This window comes from Lissotriton helveticus, chromosome 2_1 (assembly GCF_964261635.1).
Source record: "Lissotriton helveticus chromosome 2_1, aLisHel1.1, whole genome shotgun sequence".
NCBI classification, from domain to species: Eukaryota; Metazoa; Chordata; class Amphibia; order Caudata; family Salamandridae; genus Lissotriton; species Lissotriton helveticus.
This window is the reverse complement of record NC_136059.1, coordinates 1,919,921,017-1,919,937,256: the sequence shown is the minus strand read 5'-3', so window position 1 is coordinate 1,919,937,256 and position 16,240 is coordinate 1,919,921,017.

Sequence of the window (16,240 nt, the reverse complement as noted above, 5' to 3'; positions counted from 1 at the left end):
TATCAGAAGTCATGCGGGAGTCCCTTGACACAGGTGGTAGAGCTGCCCTGGTGCTGTTGGACCTCTCTGAGGCATTCAAAATTGTCCCCATGCTTTTTTACTGGCCTGTCTTCGAACTCTTGGTGTAGATGATTTAGTCAGGAGGTGGTGTCAATCATATCTGGCGTATAGATCCCAGCAAGTTTGGATCCCTCCTTTTGCAGCTTCTCCCCAAGCCTTGAACACAGGGGTCCCTCAGGGCTCTATAGTGAGCCCTCTCTTATTTAACATCTATATGTCTCCCCTGATTCAGTTGGCCAAAGATCTTGGGGAAAATGCGATCTTGTACGCTGACGATACCCAGTTGCTATTCTCCTGGGACAAGCACAGCGGGACTAATTGCTCTCAGGCTAAAACCTTCCTATCTGCTGTGTTTCATTGGTTGGCTGAAGCACAACTGAAATGGAAAGCTTACAAAACAAAGATTCTCCTCTTTGGGAACTGCTCCCTGCAGCTCTGGCATTCCTTCTGGCCAGAAGAGTTTCTTCTTCCATCCCCCCACGAAGGTCCAGTAAAAAATCTGGGCATTTGGTTCAATGATGAACTCTTGTTTGGTCCGCAGATTAAAAGGTTATTGGGGCCTTGTTTTAGCATACTGAACTTTCAACAAGTTTCTCCCAAAGCTCCCCATCTTTTCTAGGAAAACGGTTATCTAAGCTCTTTTAACCAACTGCATAGATTATGCCAACACTCTCTATGTCGGTCTGACCGCCCACCTATTTAAGAAACTGCAGGTGATCCAGAATGCCACTGCCAGACTTTTGCTCAACCTTCCTGTTAGACCTGTCTGCCCTTTTGGTAGTCCCTCCTATTTATTTATTTATTTTTGTCCCCTTTTTGCCCCTCAAAACCCTTAATTTTTTTGTCCTCTGAATTTTTGCGGTGTTGTCCTAGGGGTTAGGTGTTCTTTGCCCTCATGATCCTTTTCCCTGAGGCCTAGGTGTCTTTTCTGACTAGAAAGAAGGGGATACACAAAATGGTGGGCATTAACTGCCATAACTGTTTTCCTCAGAGGATAGACCCATAGGACAATATAGGGACGCTCTAGAACCTTCCAGCTGGTTCTGGAAGCCTGGGGCTAGCCTATAAAAGGGTCAGCGCTAGGGCAGCCATTTTAGAAGTTAGAAGTTAGAAGTTGGAAGTTGGAAAGAGAAGCCAGAGAGCCCAGCTAGGAGTCCAGACCACTAGGCAGGGAGATCAGTGCACTGAGGGTGGGTTGATGGTCCCTTGGGGCTGCTATCCCCTTGCTGTTGACACTTCCCCTACATGTGGATCTGACCCTGTTTAGACCCTCTGTAACGGATTGCTGCTCAGGGGTTACCGGACGAAAGGAACAACAAGACACTGGGTTCTCTCTTCCCCCCCTGTTTCAGAACCCCGATCGTGATCACCAGACCAGCGGTTGCTGAAAGTGGTTCCCTCACCTGTGCTGAGTGCACGGCTCATCAGCTGATTGGTTGCTGACCAGGGACGCGGTGGCCCGAGTTCTGGTGAGCCGCGAGGGCCTCGTCAGGCTGTGAGGCACCAGGGCTCAGGGGAAGTCCTGAGGTAGTGTCGTCGCTGGATCGGCTGCTGAGTGGAGTGAGCGGAGCCGCGTCTGTCTTTCGCGCAGGCTCAGTGGCGCGGAGTCTGGAGGAGGCGACTCGTTGTGGGTGAGAGGCAGCGTCTGATTCTGGCGCAGGGCCGGAGGTGCGGCTCTACGAGGAAGTGTCCCAGTGTGCGGGCGGTTCGTGAGGAGGCGCCTGACGGAGGTGCGGCAGTGTCTCCTTCCTGCGCAAGTCTGGTGGGTGAGTGGGCCGGCGGGAGGACCGAGCACCGGCCAGTGTGGGCAGAGATCTTCCCTTCCCTCGGGAGACAGCCGCTAGAGGCCTGTGTTGTCCAGTGAGGGCAGCGCAAGGTGGAGACTGGATTCTCCGATCAGTCAAAGTCCCCGACCCGCTTGTTCACCAACGCAGTGCAAAGTAAGTGAGGAGGGGGAGGCTGGGCAATCGTGAAGAGCCTTTGGTCACTCGAGCTAGTTTGGGCCCAGTCAGTGGCAGAGGGACCAGGTGGGAAGAGTCCCCGGAGGAAGATTAACTGTACTGTGAGCTGGCACCAGCGAGTGGGGAAGGTGTAATTGCTCAGGTGTCATTTACTCTAGACTTGGGTCAAACGGAAGGTGGAAATACAGAAGATAACCTAAAGAGAGCGCAGACTGTACTACTTTAGATAGGAGGCGAGGAATCCTGATGAGGCAGCGCCTGCTCCTTTAATGATTGGGTAAACTTAAGAATTTGCCCTCATAGAAGGAGAAATCTTCCTAAAAGCTCAAAGCCAATTCACAGGAGGTTCCTGAACTGTGTGTTAAATGATAACTGTGAACTGAATGAAAGAAAGGAATTGGGAGGTTCATATTATCTTGCAATTAACCTGCTGGCTGTTAACTACTTGAATCCTTCCTCAAAATTACAATACAGCTATTTGCCTCCTACTAGTAAATGTAATGAGTTTATGAAGAATTTTCTGACTTAACAATCTAGGAAGTGCCAGGGAAGAATTGTTTTTGAATTGTGTGCCAATGCCGCCATAAATGTTTACAATGACAGGTACTACAGAGAAAAAATCCAGATGTTGATTTAAAGAATTATATGCAACTACAAAACTAATTCAAGAAAGGATAAAGCTTTTCTACTTTTATAAAAAGAAAGGTGTAGTGTAATTTTTTAGATGGATGGGCATTGAGTTATTGAGTGGGTGTGATGCAAACTTTACACATGTACTTTGGAGATAAGCCTTGCCATTTAGTGCCAAGCTACCTTATGTGACTTGGAGGTCCCAGGTCCAACATTTCCCAAGTGAGCAAGTGTCAGACCCCATCTTCACATTCTGCACTGGCTCCCAGTGGGTAGGAGAGTGAAGTTCAAGGCCCTTGTGACAGTGTACTCTGCGTTATATGGCCATGACCAGGCCGATCTTCAATCCAGATTTGGCTTCTATTCCCCTGCCAGGCAGCTTTATTCCTCAAACAAACTTCTGGTGATTGTCCATAAGTCCCATAATCAAAAATATGGTGGCACCTCTCTGGGCCATCTAGGGGCTAAGGTCTGGAATCAGCTTCGGGTGGAGCTTCGTGCTGTCCGCTGTCTGAGTATTTTCAGGAAGAAACTGAAGACACTCCTCTTCAGATAATTCTCAACAGATGCTGTCAGTCTACCTTTTAGGCACATGCTAGGACACTCCTTGGAGTAGCTGCACGTGTTGTAAATGTCAATAACATAACTTAACATGTTTATCTTGTCACATTTGCTGTGCATTCACAGAGGTCAAATGTCAGGGTATGTCTTTTGAAAAAGTGCTGCTTATTCAGAAACTGGTGTTTACTTTTTTTTCTCTAGGACTGCAAAGTGAAAGGGTTTTGTAAACGTGATGTAGGTGACAATCTTGTTGGAGTACAGGAAGTGAAAGGAGAGGTAGTAGGGTGTCAGGTTTTTTAAACAAACAGCAGTATTTAAATACCCGTAAAGAACTTTACACATATTTAAAAATATATCAGCGAATGGGAAAAAACTAATGAAGTATTTTTTTTTTTTTATTCTGACGTGTAACATTTTAAAAGGATCAAAATATTTGGTTATGCACAAATGATCCATTTTCAATGAAACCCACTTTCCACACATTATAGTTTGTGTGCTATACAGTTTTACCAGTAAAATGGAATGTCTACACAAATTTAGTAGCCATTTCAACAGCAAACGTGAATACTCTAAATGACAGTGAGCTACTACACAAGTGCTCAAAATGCACCACCGGCTACATACCACACCCCTACCATTCTCATGCTGAATTGGCGTGGCACCTTTGCTACACCTGTTTTTTGTGTGGTGCTTGGATTTTACACTCTTTTATATGTATTTGTATGTGAATCTTTTTCTTTTTGTGTACCTCACTCTGCTCAGTAATAGTCATGTAAAAGACGCAAAATCACAGAGCAAGCTTAGCTAGAAATGACTCATGTATTTGTCTTGGTCATACAAGACAATTTTACAAGCTGAGCCATCAAAAGGCATATCTTGGAAATCACATAACAGTCTCTGATAAAATGTGACACAGTGAGGTAGGATGATTTGTCCAACATTACAGAAATTGATCTTGTGGACAAAGCAGTTGCATCACCCCATCAGTGGCCCCAAAAATAGGTGCGGGACGGAATGGAACTGTCAGGGTCAGCAGCCCAACAGTGGCCATATCATCCACATTTTTGTGGGTTTCATTTCCCACGGGTGACAATGATCAGTTGCCAAGGGGGGCGCATCAGAGTCACCTGGTGGTCAACAGGGATGGCAGTACCGCTTAAAAGGGTCAGACTTACCAAATGGGCACCTTGCTACCTGCCTTCCCTTAAGGACTGCTGGCGAATTCTGCACACAAACTACTGAGGGGTTTCTTTTGCCCACCCACTCTTCCCTTTAGCTGCAACAATCTTTTGGGGGGCTAGGGGGTGTTTAAGGAGTCATGTTTTGGCCAAAGTGGGGCATCCCAGATCTAAGTGCAGGCGGATTTGAGATATTATTGGTTCATTATGTTCTTTAGAAATACCAGTACAGGGGTGACACTATCACTAGTGAAGTGATATATAGCCCTATACGGTATTCCATTATGCAGCCCTTGGGGTGTGGGAGAGGTGTGGCTGTGCCAGGGAACCATGCCAGGGAACCAAGGCATGAAAGTGTAGGTTGTGCACACCTGTCTTCAATTCTCAAATTGTCAAATTTACTTGTTAGAATCTATTATGCGTGCTACGTCTGACCTATGTCTGCCCGACATGTAATATTCAATGGCAAGGGGCCTGGTCCCTGAGAGGCAACCTGGACTCAAATGTGCACAGCTGAGGAGGTAAATACTCACTCGAATCCTTTTTCCATAAAAAATAGAAATTTAGCAACAATAGTGTTACCCTATATTTAGCATTTTAATTTTCATTATGCACTCATGCTGATTTATGCTTTACAAATGCTCATTAAATGAAATTTACAATATCATCATGAATTGCTCATTGTGATATTACAATAAGAATAAAACAAAGAAACAAATCCAAAAAAACCCAAGCCCAATACATTTCGGGACTTTCTTGTCCCTTCGTCAGGGGCGACAATCTGAAAAAAATCTACACAATGAGATGCAACTTGTTTGAAGCACTCTATGGACCACCTTAATTAGTCAAGAACCTGTTCTGCTTATATACATGTACACAAATGCTCATTCTATTTACATGAACTTAATAAAGTATCACACAATTCTCCACATGCCAAGAGCCTTGTATTGAAAAGTAATCTGCGAAATGCTCATGCTGTCATGCAAATTGATTCCAACACATTTGAACGTTATCGGTCTGTATTCAGTGAAATATCTCAAACCATGCGGCCAAGTGAGATTAATTATCAGCTCCACAAAACACTTACTATTTTTCAACACTGTAATCCACTGTCCTTTACGGGGGTGAATAATTCCTGTATGAAAAACAAACCTTCATCAATCCTCCTGTAATGGAATCACCATAATGGCACGGTCACCCAGGCTCATCCCCCAATTGGGTGCCAGTAGTGTTCCCGTTATTGGGTTGCTCTGGCATGGTTCTTATGGGGCCAGCTACTTTACTGGCCCCAGCTCCCTCTATCTTTATTGAGTGGGGAGTTTGCCTTATAAACAACAATCTGTTGAGGGACCCAAACAAATTGCCTGGGCCTAAGTCAATTCAATTATGCGATGCCATTAGGAACTGAGGTGTGGTCAATCATGATTCTTAAGACCTAATTATGAGTCTGGCGGTCCTTGGACCACCAGACTTGTGGTGGGGAGATGGTCTTACACCTACATCCATATGCTTGGTGGGACCGCCGTTGTCCTGCAAAGCATATTATGCCCACCAGTGACAAAAAGTAATTATTTGGCAGGCGGTTCTCACGCGGGTTTAGGCACTGTCAAACTTCTAATAAGCCCCTTTGTGGAATTTGAGCATATGTTGGGAGGAGATTGTTTGCATTAGTCAAAAGACTGTATACATTTTGTCGATAATGAAAGATGATTCTCAACATGAAGATAGCAGCTGAATTTTAATGTTGTGTTTATGAAGTTAAATAAATATGCCACAAACACAACACTGGGTGTCGGAAAGGTTTCAGCGCTCCGTCCATTATATCCTTGTGTTTGCTTTGTTCACCCTAAGTTGGCAGGGTATGCCCAGACGTGGGTCCCTTGCTCGCTTTGCCATTGGATTCAAGCTAGCGTGGCTACTGAGGGGTGTTGCCCTTAACCCCTTCGATGCTTGTGACGGAACCATTCCGTCATCAGTCACGGCTGAGCTGTGCTGATGACGGAACGGTTCCGTCACGACCGCACCCTGTTCTGGAATGTCCAGCGCAGGGGCGGAATCGGTACCGCACGGAAGCGGTTAAACCGGTCCCAAGATGCTTCTTTCTGGTTCAGGAAAGACCTGGCTTGGCAGTTCGGGCTGAACTGTTCCCATGAGGAACAGGGTCAAGACTGATTTGCATATAGCTGGGTCTGAACTGGTGTGATGAAGTGAGATAAAGAACAATGATGGATTCAACCCAGATCTGTGGCTTAGTTGTGAGTATTTGAAATGTTATGTTTCAGCACTCAGTCCATCATCTCCTAGTGTTTGCTTTGTACAATAAATTCTGCCAGCAAATGTGGACATTGGCTAACACACGATGGTGGCTGTTATTGCATCATTTGGTAGGGTTCTGCTTCATATGGTTTTAGGGAGGGAAATCGTAGAGTGTCTTTCCCAGCCGACAGGTCTCGTGCCGGTTACTCGCCTGCGAGAAAATGCTATTGGTACCCAGGTTTTCCTTTTTCATGATCTACATTTCTGTCAGAGGCAGGATCTCCTTAAACCCTTAGTTTCATTAGAAAAGACTATCATCTGCATAGTTGTGTTTCAGAAATGGGAGCAATGCCATAGAATACTAGAATATTGAAAAATTTATCGTTAATTGTTTATATCGTTTTTTTAACAAACCACCAAGATTGTGTGTTTCTAGAAGTGATAGTGGAAGAACTAAAGCAATGTATTTATTTAGTAACCTTTGGATGCTGTCGACGTTTTATCTAATTTAACATGTATTTAAAGCAAATCCGGCAGAGAGTGCATAGCTTGACGGGAGCTAGGGGTGGTGCAAGCGTGTGCTGATTTTGAACCCAGGTTCCTGTGTAATGACCATTGTCTCTGGCGAGTTAAGGCCCTCTGCTTGCCAATTTCTCAAGACGACAGACTTTCAGCTAATTGTAAGTTTTTACATTTCTGAGATTTGAATAACCCCTGCGGGGCTGAATGATATTCCTTCTGTAGCCCTCGTTCCCATTAATGCCCAACTGCAAAGATTAATAAAGTACGAAAAATGATCTGTGAAATGCACTTGTTCAGCTCTGATGAAGCTCTCAGGGCCCTGTTGCTAGCACCAAAATGATTGTTTTTTTATCATAATTGTTTGATATCACCTTCAATGTAACTGCAAAGGCTGCTTTTTTTCTTATTTTTTTTACTTAAAAATTGAGGGCAGGCATTGTTCATCGAACTGTTGAATAGCCACAGGTCCCAAGTTCTATGTTACCCGTTCGATTAGTTCACGATTTTTATCTAGCATGAATTTGCATCATTCTGGTCCTTGTAATTTTCTTTTTACCACTACATGAATACAGTTAATTAAAATTACAGCCAGAAATGGGCTGTTGGATAAAAATCCAGGACTGGCTGAAGTTCTCTCACTCGAGAGGTTGCCTCTAAATAAAAGTGAGGGGGAGGAGTTGGCCTAACGGCTGGGCGGTCGACCTCGAATCTGGGGAACTGGGTTCCAGTCTCGGCAATGGCGCTGAACATCCTGTGATTCTGGGCAAATCACTTAATCTCCCGGTGCCTAACCAAAAAAAAGAATGTGTCCTCATGTAATGTAACTGGTGCTATGTAAAGCGCTTGAGAGAGCGCAAACTGACCTAAATGTATGAGTACATCACACTTACCTGTAGTAAGCACAAATCATGAGGAGAAATGCCATGAGTGCTAGTAGTATCTGCAATTATATTCTGAATGTATAGTTAATGTAGAGATTTAAGTAGAAGTGGAACTAATACAGAAATGTGTGACACTATATGATTTTAATAGATGTGATTATTCCTGAATCCATGTCGTGTAGCTGCTAAAATGTAAGATGGCATGTGGTTAAACGCAGAATGTGGTAGGCCTCAGGGCCAGAGCTAGAAGGGAAGGGGAAGGTGTTTCTTTTCACGACATAGATGAACTAATGTTTTGGCCATTGCATTTAATGGGCCATGATTTATAGATGTGTTTACTGAATAATAGAATAAGAGTATTAACATGCTTTAATTAATGAAGAAGTTGAATGCTATAATCATTATGAGAAATGCTGTAGGCCTGAAATGCTTTAACATTGATTTACACGTACATGTCTGGGCCGAGAAATGTTGCAAACCTTTTTGGAAGTCTATGAGAGTTGGGTTCTTGGCTGCAGATGTCTGTCTGCAAGAGAAAGGGAGGATCCGATTATAAATAATATGAATAGAGGTCTGTTCAGTAGACGGCCCAGACATGGAGGAGGGTTCTGGAATGTTTAAGGGGTATCAGCGGGCCGGAGAAGAGTCTGAGAAGCAAGGTCAACTCCAACGTATGAGGCCCAATACAAAGCAGCATGGAAAAAGCCAGAAGCTACACCACGTGAGGGGCGTCTCACAAGGGGCGTCTCAAATGTTGTTGACTGTTTTGTATTAGGGACAGCACCCCTGGGTGGAGTTAGAGCAGATACCTGAGGACCCTTTAGAGAGCGGATGGGTAGGCAGAGAGGGGTCATGACTGGAGAACTATAGGTTTTCACCAAGAGACTTAGAGTGAGTGACTTCCCTTGGGGGTCATTCACTGCTGACACCTTTGTTAGGTTGGGATTTGGTTAAGTAGGGATACCATCTAGAGCAGGGTAGGGACAGCCTAACCTGTGTGTTTTCCTCCAACTTAAATGAAGGAGAGATATGCGTCAATGCTGATAGCTTTATTATTCTTAGAACTTGTGTTAGTAATTTCCGTTGCTCGTCTGAGGGCTTTCAGAGAGCACATGTATGTAGTTGGACCTGTGTATCTCGTGAATCTCATTCTGAGATGCCTGTATTTGCAGCTTATCCTATCCTTACAATAAACTTTTGAAAGCTAGAAGTTGTTTGTGATCTTTTGGAGCGGGGTCCTTTATTGGGTGAACTGGCTTGGGAGAGAGGCACTTTCTTCCTCAAAGACAGGCAACAAAGGTTCAGTCGACCAGATCGAGGTTTGGATCAATAGTGATAAGGTATCGATCAAAAATCTCGCCCTTCCAGTTGGTAGCTATAGAGGATGGTTGCCTTCTTGAGGACGGTGACCTAGGCCAGGTTAGCTTACCCCAAGGCCCCTAGAAATCGATGATCGGAAGAACCGCCCGCCGAAGAAGATCCGGATGACGTGAGACAGAAAAAGCAGCAGTATCGGTCGAGAGTGAGTATAAAGGGTCATGCGTGTTAGATTGCGGTGTTTTTGTATTGTATCTATGTTGTAATGTCTGGCGGAGTTGAATGTCTGTAGAGTGACTGTGGAACAGGTTGTGAGCGCGCGCAACCGGTGGAAATCTTAAGTTCAAGGAGAGCTTAAGTGGTTCGGGTGTATCGGACACCCAGAGTAATTGTCAAATAGTGTGAAGGGGGTCATGAGGTACCATTGATCACCCGAAAGACCGAGATAGGGGGAACGTAAGAGTGAGTGCGTGAGTAACGGACGCTGGTCGGAGGTTACTGTGTGTGTAAGCAACCTATCAGAGAGACGATAGACATTTCGTCAGTTGTGTTGACAATTACATATAGACTGTGGACGTACAGTCGAGGGAAGTGACCGCTTGGTCGGAAGTAGTCATTTTTCGGTGTATGAATGGGACGCATGCATGACCGGGAGACGAGTTGAGAAAGGAGGGGTGCTGCTGCGAAGCGGAGAAAAGTGACGTCAGGAAGTGTCGCGACGTGATTGGCCGACAGGAGAAAGACCGCGCTGTGATAGGCCAGCTAGCAAAGACGTCAGAAAGTGTCGCGACGTGATTGGCCGACCGGAGAAAGACCGCGCTGCGATAGGCCAAGTTAGCAAAGCCGCGACAGGATTGGTGGATTGTCATCAGGAAGTAAACAGAGTAGCGAGGCTGGATATTGTGCGCATAATTATGAAGTGTTTTAAATGGCTGAGAGCGGTGTTTAAAAAAGAGAAGCGGGGATCGTATGAAGGGGAAGAAGCCCCGCCGGAGGGTACGCCGGCTCGTTACATGGCAGTGAATGTTGGGTTGCATACGATCCTTTGGATATCAGAGTGGAGTAAGATTACGGAAGGAAATGAGGAACTGACGTTCCCGAAGTACGGGACGTTCAGATTAGAGGTGTTACATCGATTAAAATCAGTCATGACCTCAATGAGACCCTTGCCTAGACCGACCCAGTTTGAAGCTCTTGATGCATGGATTAGGGCAGCGCATGAAAAGAATATGAACAGACGACAAGAAAGGGTGAAACGATCGGTAAGGGCAGTGCAGGATGCCAGGTGGGATGCGGATGCTAAAAGATGGAGAGTGCATAACATGGAAGTAAATAAACTGTACCCAGTGTTAGAGGTGCCCGGAAATAAAAGCCCCCTAGAAGAAGATGATGAGAGCGAAACAGAGGATAGCCTGATAAACAGATTATTGACAGACAGGCCACCCCCGTATAATAGAGCAGGGGGAGAGGTCGAGCATAGTGAAGGAGAAAAGGGGGGCAATGCAGGAGAGCATGGACCGCTTCCCAGTTCAGAGTGGGATCCTGAGGCAAAGAAAGAGCTGTCCCAGCCTAGTCAGGTGCAACAGGTAGTCGGGAGGTTTGTGGTACAAAGAGCGCCGGAAACGGAGAGCGCCACATCCTACGCATTACCAGATGCACTACAGGTACCTGTTACCATAGGTCCTATAATATCGATATATGACCAAGAAAGAGCAAGAGGGGAAGAACGGGTACGGAAGGACAGAGAAAGAGCAGGGACGGCAAGGAGGAACGATACGATTAATTCCCCAAGTCAGATGCCGATACCAAGAGAGTGGAGCACCCCGATGCACACAGCAGGGGATCCAGGAGGGGATCCTGGGGGCCCTAGATGGCCAGCAGATCTGAGGGGAACTGGACGAAAATCCTTTCAAGAGCTAAATGAGTACATGAAGAAGTGGGATGAGGCAGTGGAGGCTCACAAGAGCATCATAGCTGCAGAAGCTGAAAGGGAAAGTCAGGACAGCAGAGCTCGGACTCACTGCGGGGCTGGGGAGAGCAGCCCGGAGTGGGACTGTAGAGAGAGAGATAGTAGGGGAGTCACCCATTGGGCCCGGAGTGGAGGTAGAACAGACCTGGAAAACGGGGGCCCCGGGAATGGGAGGGTGGCGCGCCCAATACTCAGTGAAGAGGAGAGGAGAGCGCAAGAGTACAGAAACAGCTTTAAGTGTCCACACTGTGTGCCCGGCACCAGAGAACTGAATGGGAGTTGTGAGAGGTCGCACCATAGTCCCTGTGATGACGGAAATGAGCGCAGCCCAGGGAATATGGGGAACCAGGAAGGATCGTATCGGATACTGAGCGATACTAGGCAAAGGGAGAGTAGCGACCAGAGGGAAAATAACAGAGAGGCGTACGGTGAAAGGAGAGAAGAAGAAGAGAGTGGGCAGAGCAAGAGTGGGGGTAACAGGCCCGTGTTCCATCACCTTCCAAGATCGGATGGCCGAGCATGGGACCTGGAGAGATGGGAGCAAGGGAGAGCACTCATTAACTCTTCCGAGCCCAAACGTAGAGCTCGGAGTTGGGATGGTAGGGAGACCAGTGAGCCCCCTTCGAAAGACATATTGCGAGCTGAGATAAAAGCCAAGAGACTCGATGTCGCCAGCTTAAGGTCAGACCTGGATGACATGATAGATGGTACCCTGCCTTTAGAAAGAATGGAAATGTATGAGCAGGATGAAATACTGTATATGGCAAAGGACATCACTCGAAAAGCGAGAGCAATCCATGAGAAGTTAGTCGAACTAGCAGGCAAATATATGGTGGACCTGTCAAGAACCAAAGCATTACAGGGTAACCACAGGCTACATTACACAGATCGAGACCTAGATGAGAGGAGAACGATTGGGCTGAAAACGCACATAAGGGAACTGATCACTGGAATTAGGACATGGAGGGCACTAGATAAGTGGGAAGAGAGGTGGTCCAAGAAAGGGACCGGCAGGAGAAGCACGCTTGGTATGACACCAGGAGGACTGCAGGGAATAGAAGCATACCCTTTGCGTGAAGTCGCAAATGGGAACTATGTGCATGTCCCTTGGAGTAGGGGAGATTTAGCTGCTTTTACCACCTCCTTCCCCAAATTGCGGGAAAACCCAGTGGAGTGGTACAAGCAAGTCGAGAGATTTGTAAAAATCTCAAAGGTCCTATGGATAGATCTGAACACGCTGTTTGACATTGTAGTACCAGGAGATCTGTGGACAGCATGCAAGGTTAGCGCTGAGTGGCCCACAACGGAGCCAGAGAGAGATGCTAAGACTAATGGGCCGTCCGAGATTGTGATGGCAAAATTCGAGAGAGTGATGACTTGGCTGAAAGAGAAAGTGCCAATGCAAGACATAGATTGGGTCAGAATAGACCGAACCAGACAGGAACCCAAAGAGACCGTCCATGAGTATTACGAGAGATTGCTGAAGGCGTTTAAACAGTATAGCGGCCTGGATGTAATGGATCCAAAAGACATAGGGCAATTCGTGTCCAAGTTCGTCCTGGGACTGAGACCGGATATTAGTTTAATGATTCAGCAACACTCGATTTGTTGGCAAAGTAAACCCCTAGACGAAATACTGAGGTATGCCAGGTACTGCTGTGATGAGATAGACTCCAAGGCTAAGAAACTAAAAGAAAAGTTGATGGTGGTACAGATGCAGGCAGCAGGAAAGGGGGGACAGCAGCAACAGCAGCAAGGAATAGGTACAGGAGGAAAGAAGCAGTACAGTCAGAACAAGGGCAATGAGGAGAGTTCCACCTTTAGACCCAGATTAGACATAGCTGCCTTGAAGAAAACGACTAGGTGCCACCAGTGTAACGAGGTGGGGCATTGGAAACGCGAGTGTCCCTACAATGTAGAGATAGGAGAGCAAGAGATAGAGGAGGAAGAGGTCCAGAGCGCGCCTACAAAAGGGGTGACACCATACCAGGGAAAGGTGCTCAAAGGGGGGGGGGCTCCTCCCCGAGCCCAGTTCCCGCAACCTCCCCGAGTAGGGACTATGGGTAAGACCTATAGACAGATGCCCCTGTTTGTAGAAGGAGAAGAGTGCTATTATGTGGACCCATTAACCGGACAGAGAGTGGAAAGAGAAGACTGCACCCTCGGGGCAGCCTTGGAGGTGGACCAGAGGGGACCCTATGTTGAAGCAGAAGTAGCAGGGTGCCCTACGACATTTCTGGTGGACACAGGAGCCACTAGATCCACGATCAGATCAGCTGCAGTTCCAGACCTGCCCATGTCTGGAGAGACCATACAAGTGGTAGGGGTCGCAAACAGGAGAATAACCAGCCAATTGACAGAACCGGTACAGGTGAAAATAGGGAAGTACAGCGATGAGCACCAGTTTGTGGTTTGCGATTCAAGTCCTGTGTGTCTGCTAGGCAGAGACCTGTTGTGTAAATTGAATTGTACAATATACTGTACACCTCAGGGAGTGGAGGTATTGACCAATGATGATGACGCAGACTTCAAAGTTGCAAACTCAAGAATATGCGTGGAGCTGTACCCTACTTTGACAGTAGATGAGCTCCCCTGGGACTTGAGAGAGACAGTGGCACCAGAAGTATGGGACTTCACTGGGGAAGAGATTGGATTGGTCAAAGGGGTGGACCCAGTGAAAATTGTAGTGAAACCGCATGCTGAGTTCCCAAGAACACCCCAATATAAATTGACTCCAGAAACGATTGCAGGCATAAAGCCCGTGATCGAGTCCATGATTAAACAGGGAATACTGAAAGAAATCGTGGGTAGTCCATGTAACTCCCCGATTATGGGTCTGCAGAAACCAAATGGGAAATTTCGGATAGTACAGGACCTTCGAAAGATTAATAACATAGTCGTTTCGTGTTGTCCAGTGGTACCGAATCCATCAGTGATACTGTTTCAGATTCCATTCCAAGCTGAGTGGTTCACTGTGATTGATCTTTGTCAGGCTTTCTTTTCGATCCCTCTGGACGAAGAAAGCCATTTTCTTTTCGCATTTAAGCTGGAAGGTCGCGTCCTAACATGGTGTCGAATTCCTCAGGGGTATACAGAGAGCCCATCGATCTTTAACCAGCTTTTGAAGAAAAATCTTGAAAGTCTAGTGCTGCCCCAGAAGTCAGTTCTGGTCCAGTACATAGACGACCTCCTCGTGGCGTCAGAAACAGAAGAAGCTTGCAGGGAGGACTCCATTGCTTTGTTAAATCACCTAGCTGCCAATGGGCACAAGGTGTCCCCGGGAAAATTGCAGTACTGCCTGACAGAAGTGCAGTACTTGGGACACAGAATAGAGAAAGGCAAACGAAAGGTGTCACCAGACAGGATAGAGGCGATCATGAAAATGAATGCGCCTAAGACACAGAGAGAGGTCAGGATGTTCCTAGGGATGGTGGGTTATTGCCGACAGTGGATCGCGAACTTTTCACTGAAAGCAAAGCCCTTGCAAAAACTGACGCACAAGGAGGTGAGCGATCCGGTACCATGGGACAAAGACTGTTTGATGGCATTCTTACAGCTGCGAGAGGACCTGTGTCGTGCTCCGGCATTGGGAATGCCTGATTACAATAAACCATTTTTGCTTTACTGTTGTGAGAGAGAAGGTTGCGCGTTGTCTGTGTTAGTCCAAATCCATGGGAATGCCCGTAGACCAGTTGCTTATTTCTCGGCTACTTTAGACCCAGTAGCCGCAGCGTTGCCCGGATGTCTCAAATCCGTTGCTGCAACGGGTGTCAGCATTGAGAGATGTGAAAATATCGTCATGGGGCACCCGTTAGAGGTGTGCGTGCCCCATTCTGTTGAACTGTTGATGACCAGGACCAAAACACAGCATCTGACCAACAGCAGGCTCACGCGCTATGAGCAAGTTATTCTTGCTGCAGAGAATGTGACCCTCAAGAGATGCTCTGTTTTGAACCCTGCCACCTTGATGCCACTCCCAAATGATATCGAGGATGATGATGAATGTACAGACCATGACTGCCTCGATGTGACTGAACTATGCACCAAACCCAGACCCGACATCGTAGATGAGCCACTGACCGACCCAGACGAAATTTTCTTTGTCGATGGCTCATGTGTAAGAGACGAAGTTGGGCAGTTGAGAGCAGCTTATGCTGTTTGTACAATTACTGGAGTTGTGGAAGCTGGGTGCCTGGAAGGAGTACACTCCGCTCAGGTAGCCGAGATTATTGCTTTGACACGTGCTTGCTTGGCAAGCAATCAAATTCGAGTCACCATATACACCGACAGCCAATATGGTTATGGGGTGGTTCATGATTACGGGCAGTTATGGTCTCAAAGAGGGTTCATGACCTCTTCAGGCTCTCCCATTCGCAATGGAGAGTTTGTGCGCCTGTTGTTAGAGGCGTTGCAATGCCCAGCAGGTATAGCAGTTGTAAAGTGCACCGCACATACCAGAAATGAGGACTTCGTCTCGAAAGGCAATAGATATGCTGATGAAGTTGCGCGGTATTGCGCGGAGCAAGGGTACTCTTTCACAGAGGTGGAAGTGGGTGGAATAAATGTAAGGACTGAATTAGCCATGATATTGGAAACTGTTGATACTTGGGATGAACTGGCAAACATGCAAGAAAATGCTCCTGATTTTGAAAAAGAAACATGGGAAAAGGCAGGATGTGTAATGGGTGAGTCCCATTTTTGGGTCTCAGCAGATGGCAGAGCAGTGTTGCCCAATGAGATGGTGAGTCCAATGGCCAGACTCATACATGGTCCCGTACACCTAGGGAGAGACGCTATGCTGAGAGTGTTTAGACAGACTTGGTACAATCCTAAGTTTAGAATAGCAGCAGAAGCAGTGTGCCAGCGTTGTGTGACCTGTCAGCAGCTGAACGTAGGGAAAAGAAC